This window comes from Prionailurus bengalensis, chromosome B2 (genome assembly GCF_016509475.1).
Source record: "Prionailurus bengalensis isolate Pbe53 chromosome B2, Fcat_Pben_1.1_paternal_pri, whole genome shotgun sequence".
Classification (NCBI taxonomy): domain Eukaryota; kingdom Metazoa; phylum Chordata; class Mammalia; order Carnivora; family Felidae; genus Prionailurus; species Prionailurus bengalensis.
This window is the reverse complement of record NC_057349.1, coordinates 92371185-92386023: the sequence shown is the minus strand read 5'-3', so window position 1 is coordinate 92386023 and position 14839 is coordinate 92371185. Positions and strand designations below refer to the sequence as shown.

General features: G+C 35.7%; 1 pseudogene; it reads right to left on the bottom strand.

The window, feature by feature from the left end:
* Positions 1 to 1402: 1402 nt before the first annotated feature.
* The window catches only part of LOC122490513, a 36740-nt pseudogene continuing 23303 nt past the window's right edge, over positions 1403 to 14839 (bottom strand).

Below are 14839 nucleotides of genomic sequence, written 5' to 3'. Positions count from 1 at the left end.
TTTTTTCTCAGCTTTCCCTCTCTTCAGAATTTGCCAATCTGGAGAACCGCTGGTCTAAGTGAATGGTACAGATAAAAATAAGAACATGCTGTGCTAGATAGAGGGGATAATGACTTATATAATTTTCTAGGGGACTTCAGTCAAGGTATAAGAGTATGCAGCTTTGGTAGGAATTTCATTTATTTGTCATTTCTCCCAAACCATGACCTTCCACACCTCCAGAAAGGTTTAGAACACTGTGAAGAAGGCCCTTTGTGGACAGGAACCTACAGGGAATAACAGCTTTGCTTCTTTAAAAAAAAAAAAAAAAAAAAAAAAGATTTGGCTTGATTTTAGACGGGAAAAAGATCCTTGGTAGATTTTAATAAAAGTGTCCATAAAAAGCCTTTTCTCCTAGCTAATGATAACCATGATTTTTCTAATTTAGAAAGGAATCTCAGTGAATACAATAAATCAACTTTATACCTTCGCCATTCTGTGAGTTTCTTTTGGCCTCAATCATAGACTGAAGTCAATTATAAAATGTTTAGTTACATAGTACGGTGGACTATTTCATGATTAAAAGGCTGGTTTGAGGGTACCTATGTGGTTCAGTCGGTTAAGCATCCAGCTCTTAGTTTTGGCTCGGGTCATGGTCTCATGGTTTTGTGAGTTTGAGCCCCATGTGACAGACTGCACTGACCTTGCAGAGCCTGCTTGGGATTCTCATTCTCTCTCTCTCTCTCTCTCTCTCTCTCTCTCTCTCTCTCTCTGCCCCTCCCTTGCTCAAGGTCTGTCTCTCTCAAAATATATAAATAAACTTAAAAAAACTGATTTGGACCTTTCTCTTATTCATGTATTAATTTATGTAATGTCTAAACTAGTATATTTTTTATGTGCCCAAGAAGCTTTTACTATAACATCACCTTCCTAATCTCATCAAAAATTCTACATTTTATGAATCTTACTGACTTCCTGTCAGCTTGGAAATAAAGAGTTTTGACAATCACTATCTAAATTGTTAGGCAATGAAAAAGTCAACGTTATCTATGCGATATTATCTATGGGACTATCAGAAAATTATTTTAAATGAACCCATCCTTACATTCAATTAATTCCTGTTGAACAAATTAATGGATTAAAAATGTAGCCTTGCTGTTTGCAAAATATTTTATGTAGGATGTAATAAGAAAGAATTTCTATAAAGAGGTGTCAGGAGAAAGAACATTTCAGTCAATGCGGCAGAAAATGAAAATATCTGTATAGTGCAGCCTAATATGATGATAAAGTGAGCTATTTTACGTTGCTTCATAATACGGTTTTTTAATACATTCGTGCTTCTTCACAACAGAGGGCCACCTATGCCCGCAATTCCCCCGCCCAGCCGGAACCCAGGGAGAGGAAAAGAGCAGAAGCACAGAGGTCCAGGGAGCCTCTACCCAAGAAGGCAAGACAAGTAACGGTGTGCAGGTGGGGCATGTGAGCCGCCCAAGCCTTGCTCTTACCGTGACGATTCCGCAGCCGTCCTTAGCCCAGATGGTCTCCAGGAAATGCCCAGACTGCAGGTAGTCGGCCCCAAGGATGAAGGGCTGCAGGGGAAGCAGCCCGAACTTGGAGCTGTTCCTGGAGAGCTGCCTGATGTTGAGCTCAGGGACTGAGGCCCTTCGCGCTCCTTGTGAAGCAGCGCAGCGCCAAACTGGAATTCCCGCGGCGTGGGCCTCGGCACCCAGTTCGCATGCCAGCGGCGCAGCCCTTTAGCAGCTACGGTGCTCAGAGCGCTCACGGATGGTCACGGCGGGAGGCGACCCCTGCTTGCACAAGGGCCAGGCCCAAAGGCAACCTGCGTGGGTACACTCGGGGAAGGAGAAAGAGCTGGTTCCAGCCTCACAGGGACCTTTGACATCCACTTTGGTGGGAGAGTGTCGTTTGGGAAGGGGCCGACGGTGGGTGGGTGTCGAGGCCCAATAAAACAGTACTCTGCCCAGAAAGTTATGGTGGACTCCGTGTAAACAACCCCGAAGACCTGGCGGACCAGCGAACACTGGTCTTCTACTAGAGAGACACAGGTGTCTGCAGCGAGGCTGGCCAGGGCGGTTGGCCTCCACAGGCCCCACACTGCTTTGGGACAGGGAGCCTGAGCTGAGGCCCCTGGGACGTGGCGCTCACAGACTCTGGCTGTGGGGAAACAGCCCTGTGCCATCTTCAGGAACACCGGATGCAAGGCTTCATTCCGGAAATGGGAGAAGGCGGCAGTGTTAAGCGCAGGGACCGTGAGATGGTGTCCTTCTGATTCCTCCAGGCCGGCTTCGCGCGGTAGGCAGACAGGTTGCTAGCAGCACGGTGCTCCTGCGCAAGCGTCGGGGAACCGGTACGCTTGCGCAGCCTGTGAAGTGCAAGATCTCATTCCGCCTGGAGGCGTTCAAGTACTCTGGTGTGTTAACCGAGGCCTAAGGGCTTCACCTCCTCCGTGTAGTCGCTCAGCACCGAGGCCAGCCCACATGCTCAGGCAAGGACAGCACCACAGGGTGTGGACCCGTTCCTTTCTGTCACCTTCTCCCAGGCTTTCTTATCTTTATGCTTTTCACTCATTTAAGTGGCCACACAATTCCAGGCCTCTTGCCCTTCTTGCCCTTGTCTTGCTCCGTGCAGCCCCGCGTGAAGATTAAGTGAGATTAAGTGTAAATTTGATTCATCAGATTTTAAATGCAACGATCATGTCTTAATTTAGTGTTTTATCCGTGTTCTGGAGAGGAGGAGTTTTGGCTTTAATTATAAAAACTATTTTTACAGATCTTATATAAAAAGACAGTTGACAGCAATTTGCATGTTTGGTAGTTTATAAAATTAAAAACTCCACATTTTAAGAATTCTGTATCGTTTTGTCTTTAACCTTATTTTAGGTATGCAGATTTAAATTATTTTTGGGTATAATAAAACTAACACACTTAGGAACACAAAAAGATTTTGGGTAACAATTTAAAAAGTTATTCTTAGATATCAATGTTTATCATGGTAGAAAATTCAAATTTCTTTTTGTTTTAATGTTAAGAAATATGTATAGAATAGTTAAGAGACTTTCTTATATAAAACAGTTGGTAAATTAATATTTGTCATTAGAACTGAACTACCAAATGTCTTAAATTCATTTACAGAAATGGTATTATTTTATACATTTTTATTTTGTTTAACAGTATAAAATGTAGTTTCTTCTTCCACTGAACTCCCCCAACAACCAAGTTTAGAAAATTGAGAAAGATGAGGTACTATTTATTAATTAAATTAAATACATACACATTATTATGTATTGTATTAAATACATACATATTTAATTTATTAAATATGTATGTATTTAATTATGCATTTCATTATATATTTACTTGTTTAATTTATTTAATGTATTATTTAAATACATATTTTATTAACAAATAATTTTCTCTAATGAAAAAATTTAAATATAGCATATATCTGATGGTTCTCTGTTATGTAATTTAGACTCAAAATTTTAATAAACAGTATAAGTTAAAGATGTATTCATCTCTAAATGATAAAATATTACCCAATATTGACAATGCTGAAATAAATTTACATTTTTAATAAATAAGTAGTACATATGTATGCAACACAGGATGGCATTTAATAATGTCCAAGACAAGCACATCATTATACATATTTGTGAATCATTTCAACTCCTGCTCATTCCAAAACATTTTTGTGACTTTATTGACATTGTTTGCCAAGAATTTACAATATCATTTACTACTCATGAGTATTTCTTTTTTTTTTTAATGTTTTTATTTTTGAGAGAGAAAGAGAGAGCATGAGGCGAAGAAGGGCATAGAGGGAGGGAGACAGAGGATCCAAAGCTGGGTCCAGGCTCTAAGCTGTCGGCACAGAGCCCAAAGCAGAGCTGGAACTCAGGAACCATGAGATCATGACCTGGGACAAAGTCGTACACTTAACCCACTGAGCCATCCAGGTGCCCCGCATGCTAAAGGTTTAATGAGCACTCCCATTGAACCATCACAATTATGATACAGATACTATTATCTCTGTCGTTTCATGCATAAGGAAACTAAGACTTAGAGGCTAAGTAATTTCCCAAGGTAAAAACAGCAAAGACTCCAGGGGAAGTAGTACTCAAACCAGATCCGCTGACTCCAAAGATAATGCTTCTTTTTTTTTTTTTAATGTTTATTTATTTTTGAGAGAGAGACAGAGACAGGGAGACAGAGAGTGAGCAGGGGAAGGGACAGAGAGATAGAGACACACACACACAGAATCTGAAGCAGGGTCCAGGCTCTGAGCTGTCTTCACAGAACCCAATGTGGGGCTCAAACTCAAGAACCATGAGATCGTGACCTGAGCCAAAGTCAGATGCTCAACCGATTGAGCCACCCAAGCACCCCATAGTTATGAGTATTTCTTTAGTTTTATTCATTTTACTCTGATTCTATAATATCAATGGAATTTTTCATAATATATATACTTATATGTATGCAATATTTCATTTAATGAACAAAACTGATTATCATTTAAATATTGAAGAACTTCTTCAACCACTTAAATAATGTTACATAAGTATATAATTTCAAAATATTTTTTTCAAGGCTACATTTTTGCTTTAGTAACCTCACTATAATTATAATAGTAAGTGTATACCTTGACATTACACATTTATATGATAAAACTTCTTTTAAGAGAGAAATCTTTCTACTTTATGAGTATGTTAATAAAAAGTAAAAATGTATCTGAACAGATATGTATAAATAATTCATAGTGCCGTCATGTCTATGAATAAAATATGAATTCAGAATATTTTGAATCATAATATTTTACTTTCAAAATTAGACTATGGTATATTATTCAGCAAAGCTTCACTAATGTAATGATATAGACATTTTTCAGAGTATTTTTACATGTACTCTTGGAAATCAGAGATAAACAGTCGGGAAATTCTCATGGCATTACATTACTCCCCAGATAGGATATTATCTCACAAACACTGCCATTTCACCTAAATACTTCACCTTATTTGATTACTAACCACTTATAACTGAGAATGATTAATTTCTTTATTTTCTTTCGATTTTACCTATGAAAAGAAAATAAATACAAGAATTTAAAGAAAATATATGATTTGGGTAACATATTCCAAAGAAACCTGTTCTATGAATCAGACTACCGAATGTCAAACGTTACCTAAAAATAATGCAAATGGCTATATGTAATGTGGCTTTTTAAATTCTGAATTCCTCAGAACTTATAAGAGGTATCTATATGGAGGAAGGACCATAAGTGATGAAAGACAAAATTTGGTAAACATCCACAGAATTCAAATTCCTAAGTTCAGCTATTATTGCTTTAATTTATCCCTAATACAAGGCTTGGGCCAGGTTGAGCGTCCGACTTGAGCTCAGGTCATGATCTCATGTTTCATGGGTTCGAGCCCCATGTCGGCTCTGTGCTGACAGCTCATAGCCTGGAACCTGCTTCAGATTCTGTGTCTCCCTCTCTCTCTGCCCCTACCCCAGTCATGCTCTGTCTATCTCTCTAAAAATAGATAAAACATTAAAAAACTTTTTTTAATAAAAATAAAATAAAATGTCAGTGAGGAAAAAATTGTTTGGAATCTGCTTCAATGATTTTAATACTAGAAACCTTCCATAAAGAGGGCATTGTGTTTGGTTTGATGCTATGGTGGCAATATCTTGCAAAGTCAAAGGATTAGAAGTAAAGCCTTAAAGTACAAATAACTCTCTTCAAGGGAAGAGCATTAACCTTTGGCCCACAGCACTTGTTAAAACAGACATAATATTTAGTGGAAGATTATTATGTATTGAGAGAAAATATGATACACTAAGTTCATAAAAGATGCCACATATTCAGAGTATTTTGGACAATTTCAAGTTTGAAGTATTCTTTGTAACCTCAGTTGATATCCTCCTTGAGTCAGTTTCTATAAGGATTCATAAACCTAAAAGATTAATTTTAATTGTGATGGCATTTCCCACCATGAGCTAGTGCATTAAAATCATATTGAGTGAGATTACAGGTAAAGTTCTCAGCTGTTGGTTAATTCTCAAGCCAAGGTAAAATTGTGTAATGCCAAATACCCTGCTATGTATGATTTAAAGAAACTATATAAAACACTAGTCAGTGAAATGTGAAACTGTTAAGTGCTTTTCTTGGGGACTGGGCTTGATATCTAGCACAGTAATATATTTTTAATTTAGAAGGATATTTAGAATAAAATTCTAGGAAAATATTTTTACTTTTTTGTAGTAGTAAATTTATTCAACACTAAAGCATTTAATATTACAGTTTACTTTAATTTTTACTTTTCCTAGTAAGAAGGCAAGGTTAAAAAAGTTATATCTTTATCTCCTAAATACTAATTCCCTAGATAGACTGTCATTTGTCAGTGATAAAATAGTTCACATTGATAGAAATTGATATAAATGTATTATGTTGGAGATCAATATTCATGATATACAGAATGGTGTTCTAATATATAGATTAAACCATTTCTCATCCATTAAGAACTGCATATCCCCAAATGACTCATAATATGGACATAGTCTTATTGTTAATTGTATATTAATAAATTTTATAAATTTACTGTTGTAATTCAATTTTCATTTTTATTATAATGTTTGTAGGGCACTATTACATAAGGTATAGAATAAGTATGGATAAAAAAAGATTTTGAAGCAGTTTATTCATAAATTTCAATACACATTTTTTATAAGCTGTCAAAAGTTTTTCCTCCTTGAGCATTGATTTCTTCATCTAAAAATGATACTACTCCTACTGTATAAGAATATTTTAAGATTTCTTTTCCTGTTTCACAAACCACAAGATTTTACAACAATGTAAGTAAAGCCCATGAAAGAAATGACATACAAAAGGAAAAAAATTGCGGGGCGCCTGGGTGGCGCAGTCGGTTAAGCGTCTGACTTCAGCCAGGTCACGATCTCGCGGTCCGCGAGTTCGAGCCCCGCGTCGGGCTCTGGGCTGATGGCTCGGAGCCTGGAGCCTGTTTCCGATTCTGTGTCTCCCTCTCTCTCTGCCCCTCCCCGGTTCATGCTCTGTCTCTCTCTGTCCCAAAAATAAATAAACGTTGAAAAAAAAAATTAAAAAAAAAAAAAGGAAAAAATTGCTGTAATAAGCATTGTTCATTGAGTCCAGTTACATATAACTGATGAGCTACATCAATGTTTCAGTCTTAATACAAAAACTAATTAAGATGTATATATAGACTTTCATCTGCCACCATGATTGTAGAGATCTGTAGAAGTATTGCCAGCACTCTTTTGGTAAAAAAAAAAAAAAAAAAAAAAAAAAAGCAAAGCATAGAACAAACATTAAATTAATCAACAGATGAATGGATAAATAATGTGTTACAAAATATTGTGTATCATATATGATATATATTTATATGTGTATACTATTCAACCATTTAAAAAAAGGAAAATCTACCATTTTGACAATATGGATGGACCTTGAAAACATCAAGCTAAATGAAATAAGTCAGACAGAGAAAGACAAATGATCTCACTTGTATGTGGAATGTAAAAAAAAGTCAGAAACAAAGGTCAGGATGGTGGTTGCCAAAAGTGGGAGATGGAGGGTAGGGGAATTGAGTGAAGTGGTCAAAAGTTACAACTTTCAGTAAGATTAATACATTTTGGGAATATAATGTACAATATGAAAATTATAGGTAACTGTCATAGATTTTAAGTCTAAAGATATCTCTTGGCCAGCAAGAGAGCAGGACGCAGGATGAAAAGTGAGAGATAGCTAATGTCTGGGAAAAGACAAGAGCCCCAAATAAGAGTCCTTACCCCTTTTTTATTAGAATCAGAAGGCTTACAAACATGGCGATCGTCTGCACAAAGAAACAATGGCTCTGTGAACATTAACTTGGGGACATGAGGGAAAGGGGGTCTTGAAGATATTTGGGGTTAGGGGTTTAGATTAATACAAAACAAAATCCTGGTGCCGGGCAGTCGGCAGAAGGTTGTTTACAGCGGACATGAGACAGCACCTCTCTTTATCTTAGCTAACCTAGGGATGAGATAGGTAGGACAAGTGACCTCAGGGTTAACAAGGCACCTTTTTCTTTTGTTCATCATCTCCACTCTGGGCAGCTTCACCTGCAGCTCACTGTAGCGGTCTATAGCCCTATTTACCTGCTTACTTAACTTGGTCCTTCCTTCCTGTGAAAGCAGCTTTCTGCTATAGTACTAAATTGGGGGGCGTTTTCGCCCTGAATGCCTAATCTTGCTTACCTCATATACCTTTGTATTGGAAGCCTAAGCCCCCTCTCTATTCTAGGTGCCTTTGCACCCCCTCCCTATTCTGGGGTCCTGGTCTTGTTTACTCAAACTCAGGTGTGAGCATTCTATGGCTTTGTACTTCTTTATGCCTTGTTAACCCATTGGTGTAAGCCCAGAGGATTCCTAAGCATATTCCACACAGGTAACAATATTGTATATTGAAAAATTGCTAAAGAGTATATCTTAAAAATCTTCATCACAAGAAAAAAATTATAAGTGTTTGAAGTAATTAATGTTAACTAAACTTATTGTGGTAACCATTTTGCAATATATCAAATCATCTTGTTGTACACTTTAAACTTTATACAATGTTATATCTCAATAAAATTGGAAAAAATTAAAATTTCAAGTATTATGAATGAAATCATAGAACACATAGGTAAATAGAGGAAAAAAACTTTGTTGGCAGATTCAAAGATTCAATATTGCCAGTGTGTTAATCTCCCTCATTTTGATCTGTAGATCCAATGGAATTCCAATCAAAATTTCACCATATGTTTTGGATGTATTTATAAGTTGATTCTAATATGAATATGGAAAATCAAATGTTGAATTTCCATTTACATTTTTCCATAGTCATAACCATTTTTCAAAAAGAAGAATAAATTTTGAATCTCAGATTCAAAATTTATTTTTCAAATAAAGCTACAGTAATCAAGACAGTATTTAGGAAGCACTAAGGGATTTTTTCTTCATTCTTCACAGTGAGAAGCTAGTGCGAATCCTGGAGGTGAAGCTCCAGGTGAAGGTGTGGGGGCCCTCCTAACACTGGGATTCCAAAAGATTTTAACTCTCAAGATACTCCTTACGGGCTTTTGCTCCTGGTAAGTTGTTATTCTCTGTGATTCTCTACACCTGCCCTTCTCTCCAGTTTTGGTTGCAGCAGCTTGCCCTGTGACCTCATTTCTCTGTTGGATCTATAAAAGGGTTTTTGTTTAGCTTGATCTTGTTGTAAGGATGGAGTGCTAACTTCCACACAATTTACATGTTAGAGCATAAATTTATACTTGTATCTTTTAGAAACAAAGTAATCTAAGAGATTTAACATTTTTAAATGTTGTTCTAAGGAAAATCTTTTTCACTGTATCTGACAAAAGCTAATAATTGAATGAAGCCTAACTGACTTGGCTTTATATATATATTAATCACATTTGTACCTAAAAAAAGCTGTACAACGTGGAGAGTGCTGCTTTAGTTTGTTGACCATCTGGAAAACTGAATCTGTTTAATTTGCCGATTCATTTTAAATTTGTTTAAATTATTTATGCTACACACGTTCAAATGGACTATTGATTTTCCTTCAGATTTTTCTTCTGTGTGTACACAATAATCCCCAATCCTGAAATAATCATCAAATACCTTATATCTCTGCCTCAGTATTTTTTATTTACCCTCAAGGCATTCCATTTTAGTTTTTAATGTGTAAAGATTAAATTGAAATTCTTAGTGGGAATGAAGTAGAATATTCAATTCTTGACTTTATCTCCAAGATAACTGTGCTATTGTCAGTTCATTTTTCCTATGATTCTCTCTTTATGTTATCTCCGTATATGAAAGCATAGACAAGCACATCAGTAAATCTCCTGAGTTGTAGCCATATTCTTCCTTGTCTTGATTTTATGGCAGCAGCTGTATTTCATCATGATCATTAAAGTCAACTATCCCTACTAATGTAAGAACAACTTTTTTTGCCCGCCACAAACAACCCAAAGTGACCAGACAACAGATACAGCTTTATTTGAACCCTTACTATATTTCCAGGTAAAAAAGCTCTCCCCCAGGAAGTCAAAACCAAGAAATCAAATAAAAAAGAAATTTTAATAGAGTTAGAAATGTGGGTGCTAAATTCCCCAGAGTGTTTCTGGGAGGAGCTATCAATACTCCCATTCCTTGGTTCTAGCCTGGTAATGTTGAAACACTCTGTACTTAGCTCACACCAATATAGTGAGCTAACCTAGCCATTAAATGGAAACTATTATTTTTCTTTCTTTGATATCTATCTGGTCTTAGGCAGCTATCTGTAAAGTGAGAGGGATCAACACCAATGCAATAGCGAGAGGTAACAGGTGGGTCTAGGACACCTATTTGTATAATATAATTTTGCCCTTTATAATTGCCTGAACTATACCAAAAGACACCATTTCTGTTGTACAATAAATTGGTGTTGAGTCACCCAAATGTATTATCTGATATTTGGAAAATAAGCATTTATGATGAGAATCTCCAAGCGCCCTAGTCATCTAATGTCTTAAGGCTCATGCTATGGTCTTAGAGTCTATGATGTATCCACAAACTGATTTTAAATTTAAGAATAACTCTCTGTTGCACACAACATGGCATTGCACCTCTGGTTATTTATCTAAAGAAAATGAAAACAATAAGTTTAAAATATGTATGTACTTTCATGATCTTTGCATTATTTATAGTAGCTAAGATATGGAAACATCCCAAGTGTCCATGGATAGATAAATGGATAAAGAAACTGTGGTATATATACATGTATAATGGAATATTATTCAGCCACAAAAAGAATAAAATTTTTCTATTTGCAACAGCATAGATGGACCTTGAGGTCATTATACTATGAGAAATAAGTGAATAAGAGAAAGGCAAACATCACATGATCTCATGTATTTGTGGAATCTAAAAACAAAAAACAAGCTCATAAATAGGAGAGTAGATTGGTGGTTGCCAGAGGTAGGAGATGAGGGGTGAGTGAGGTGAGGGATATAAAAGAGAGGCTGAAATGTTGAAGGTGGCCAAAAGGTACAAATTTTCAGTTATAAAATAAGTAATGGAGATGTAATATACAGCATGCTAACTAAGTTACTAATATACCATGTTGCACATTTGAAAGTCAGTAAGAGAGTATATCCTACAAGTTCTCACACAAGAAAAACATTTTTTTTGCATGTATGGTTACAGATGTTAACAGGACTTATTGTGGTAATTATTTTGTAATGTATACAAATATTCAATCTTTTTTTTTATTTATTTTGAGAGAGAGACTGCGCCCATGAGCTGGGGAGGACCAAAGAAAGAGGGAAAGAGAATCCCAAGCAGGCTCTGTGCTAACAGTGGAGGGTTGAACCAGGAACCATGAGATCATCACCTGAGCCAAAATCACGAGTTGGATGCTTAACTGATGGAAACAAAAAAATTAAGTTCGTCAGAATTTGCCATTGAAAGCATTATTGGCCAGATATTTGTTTTACAAAATATTTTTAACTCAACTAAATTTCTTCATGATATATAGGGGTGTGTGTGTGTGTGTGTGTGTGTGTGTGTGTGTGTGTGTGTATATGTTAATATTTTATCTTAGCTGTGATTTGGAGGAAAGTAAGTTGATTTAAGCAAATTTGTTGAATTTATAAGCATGGAGTTTTTCATAATCTGTACTTACTATCTTTTGTCTATATAATTAGTTATATTCTTTCTTTCATTCTTTCTTATTGTCAAATTCGTTGATCTTTTTAAATAACCTGATTTTAATGTCCTTTATGTTTTTCTGTATTTTTCAGTTTGGAATTTTATTGTTTTCTTCTTGTCATTTTTTAGTTTTTCTCACTTAATTTGGTTTAGTTTTCTAAAACCCCAGATAATAATAAAGGGTAAATTTTTGTTGTCTTCTCCAGTGCATATGAGTGTCTTTAGTACCTTGAGAAATAGGTTGAATTGTTGAAGACAGGACTTGGAGATGTATAAGTTTCTGGCAAAACATCACCATAAAATAGAATTATAGTGAACTTTCCCATACTTCTTTAATTTATGTATCTTTATATACATAGCTTAGTCAGATGTGTTTTACAGGATTTTGATCAGTGTTTCTCAATCTTTGCTAAATAGCTTTAAGAGATTTTGAAAATTAATATAAATTAGTTAAGATCAATTTAATCAGAGTATAGTTGAGGCCCAGGGATCATCATTACTTAAGGCTCTCCAGGTGATTCCAATATGCAACAATTTTCATAAAATCTAACATAGATCCTACATTCCCTTGGTGAAATAAGTATATATGTATATTCATGAAACAACTAAGTTTTTTAAATATGTGGTTTTATAACTAAAAATAAATATAAATCAATTAATTTTCATTTCTGCTATTGGTTTTGATGTACCAATCATTCTTTGACTTTAGTAAGAACTCATTATTAACATATAAAACAGTAATGTGGCAGCCTCATACAGCTAATCTGGTATGATGAACTTCTGCCTGGGTCAAAGACATTTCTAAAAGGATTTATTTCCATACTTCTACCTCTATTGTGAGGCCAGTCTGTGAAGAGTAGAGAAAATGAAGATCAGGATAGCATTACTTGTAGGCAATGGTTGTCCTGATATAAAGTATATTGTACAAGCTCTCTCGATATTTAAAAAAAAAATCAAGAAAACAAAGAGAAAGAGCACCTGGGTGGCTCAATGTGTTAAGCCTCCGACTTTGGCTCAGGGCATGATCTCATGGTTCTTATGTTTGAGCTCTGCATCCTGCTTGGGTTTCTCTCTTTCTCCCTCTCTCTCTCTGCCCCTCCTCTCTCTCTCTCTCTCTCTCTCTCTCTCTCTCAATAAATAAATTTAAAAAAAAAACAAGGAGGAAATAATTAAGTTGAAATAAAGGAAAAGCAAATATGAGAATCTTTGAGGAACTCACTTTTTAAATTTATTTCCTCTTATGTGAGAAAAGAAAAATGAGAGCAAATATTTGGCTGAAAGAGACTGAGAAAATGACCCAGTGCAAATTAGGGATTTCCTCAGGTTGTGTTGTGCCTTCTTTTGCCTTTTTTATTATTTTATTTTATTTTGTTTTGTTTTTTATTTGAATTTTATGGTCTTTGCATATATTCTGTATCTGAGGTTCAATTTTCGTTATATGGAAACTCTCAGTTTCTTCCCTGGAGTCTCCCAAATGAAGTGGGCAAAATGAATATAATTCTGTCTCCTCGAGATCCTACTGAACTTTCCCAATAAATGTAATATGTATTCAGTGACTTCCTGTACAGACTAAGTCTCAATTAACTGTTGATAGAAAATTAAAAAAAACCTAAATATAATCTTACTACTAGAAATCCATCAACCCTACATACAAAATCAAGATATACATGTGAGGGACTAAGTTATAGTATGACTGATAGAGACATTGAAAGGAACAGTAAGTGAGCAAGGTGTATTGATGCAGATGACATGGACCCTACCCTATGATTAGGTACTTCTAGTTTTAAGCTTCAAATAGAATATCTCCTTTTTTTAATTAAGAAATAGTATTCACATTTTTCTATGTGCCATATCAGCATTCTGTCCTATACATGAAACATAGCATGCATGGTATTGCATTTGCTTTTCTGTACATCTAGACATACAGTTATATAATGAAAGGAATTAGGAATTGAGTTTTTTTGTCTTTAGTGACTGGTGGACAGGAATGACTTTGATAATTTCTCTCAGATAAATTAATATATTCAATAGATTTTTCTATTAAATGATATAGATACAATATTTTGGGGATTCTGATGTATAGAATATTTGAACTAATATTTGATCAATAATGTTTTTCCACCTATTTAAAACAATGTTTATATCATACATTAGAAAAGATCCCACTAACTCCAGTGACATCAGTTATTGATTTGAACATTTTGCTCTGAAATTATACAACTGAAAGGGGCCATGTCCTTATGTCTCTGAGCTGGTGACCTCATTGATTTTTGTCTGACACCTGAAATATATGTGTGCTATTCTGTTACATTCCTCCTGCCTATCTTAATTCCCAAAGATGTATGCTTTCTTATGAAAGACTGTCTCGACCATTCCCATTTAGTAAAACAAGGTGAGTTCAATATCACATTTACTAAGACTAGCAAGTATTCTGTTTTGTAATTGTTGCCAATTTCTCTTTTAGGTAGTGACAATAAATTCTGCCATATATAATGGAAATTATAAATAGTAGAGTGTGTAGGATAAAACAACAGCATGAGTTTTTCCAGAGAAGGCAGGAAGTGAACATGAGGTAGAGTTTGGGATTGAAGAAATGAGAAGGAGCTAATCACAACTGGTGACAAGACCTTGTGGTTAGCTGATGTACATATAGCTACAGATATTAGTAATTCCTGAAAGAAGCAGTATACTTGTGACATTGGTCAGAAGAAACTGCAACATCTGATGGATGGTTTGTGTGCAGCTAAAGAAATGGAAAGGGTAGTTACTCTTTGGTTTTTGTTTGTTTTTCTATTTTAGAGAGAGAGAATGGGAGTAGGGGAGAGGGACAGGAGGAGAGAGAGAAAGAGAGAAAGAGAAAGAGAGAGAGAGTCTCAAACAGGCTGAACCCGTAGCCCAGTGTGGGGCTCAATCCCATGACCCTGGGATCACAACCTGAGTGGAAATTAAGTCAGAAGCTCAACCAGCTGAGCCACCCAGGAGCCTTTGTTTCTTTATTGATTCCTGTTATTGGCTTTCTTTCCTTAGTCTATCCCTAAAGATTGGATTGGTGTCTCTCAAGAGTCTATTTCTGATCTATTTTTCTTCTTTCT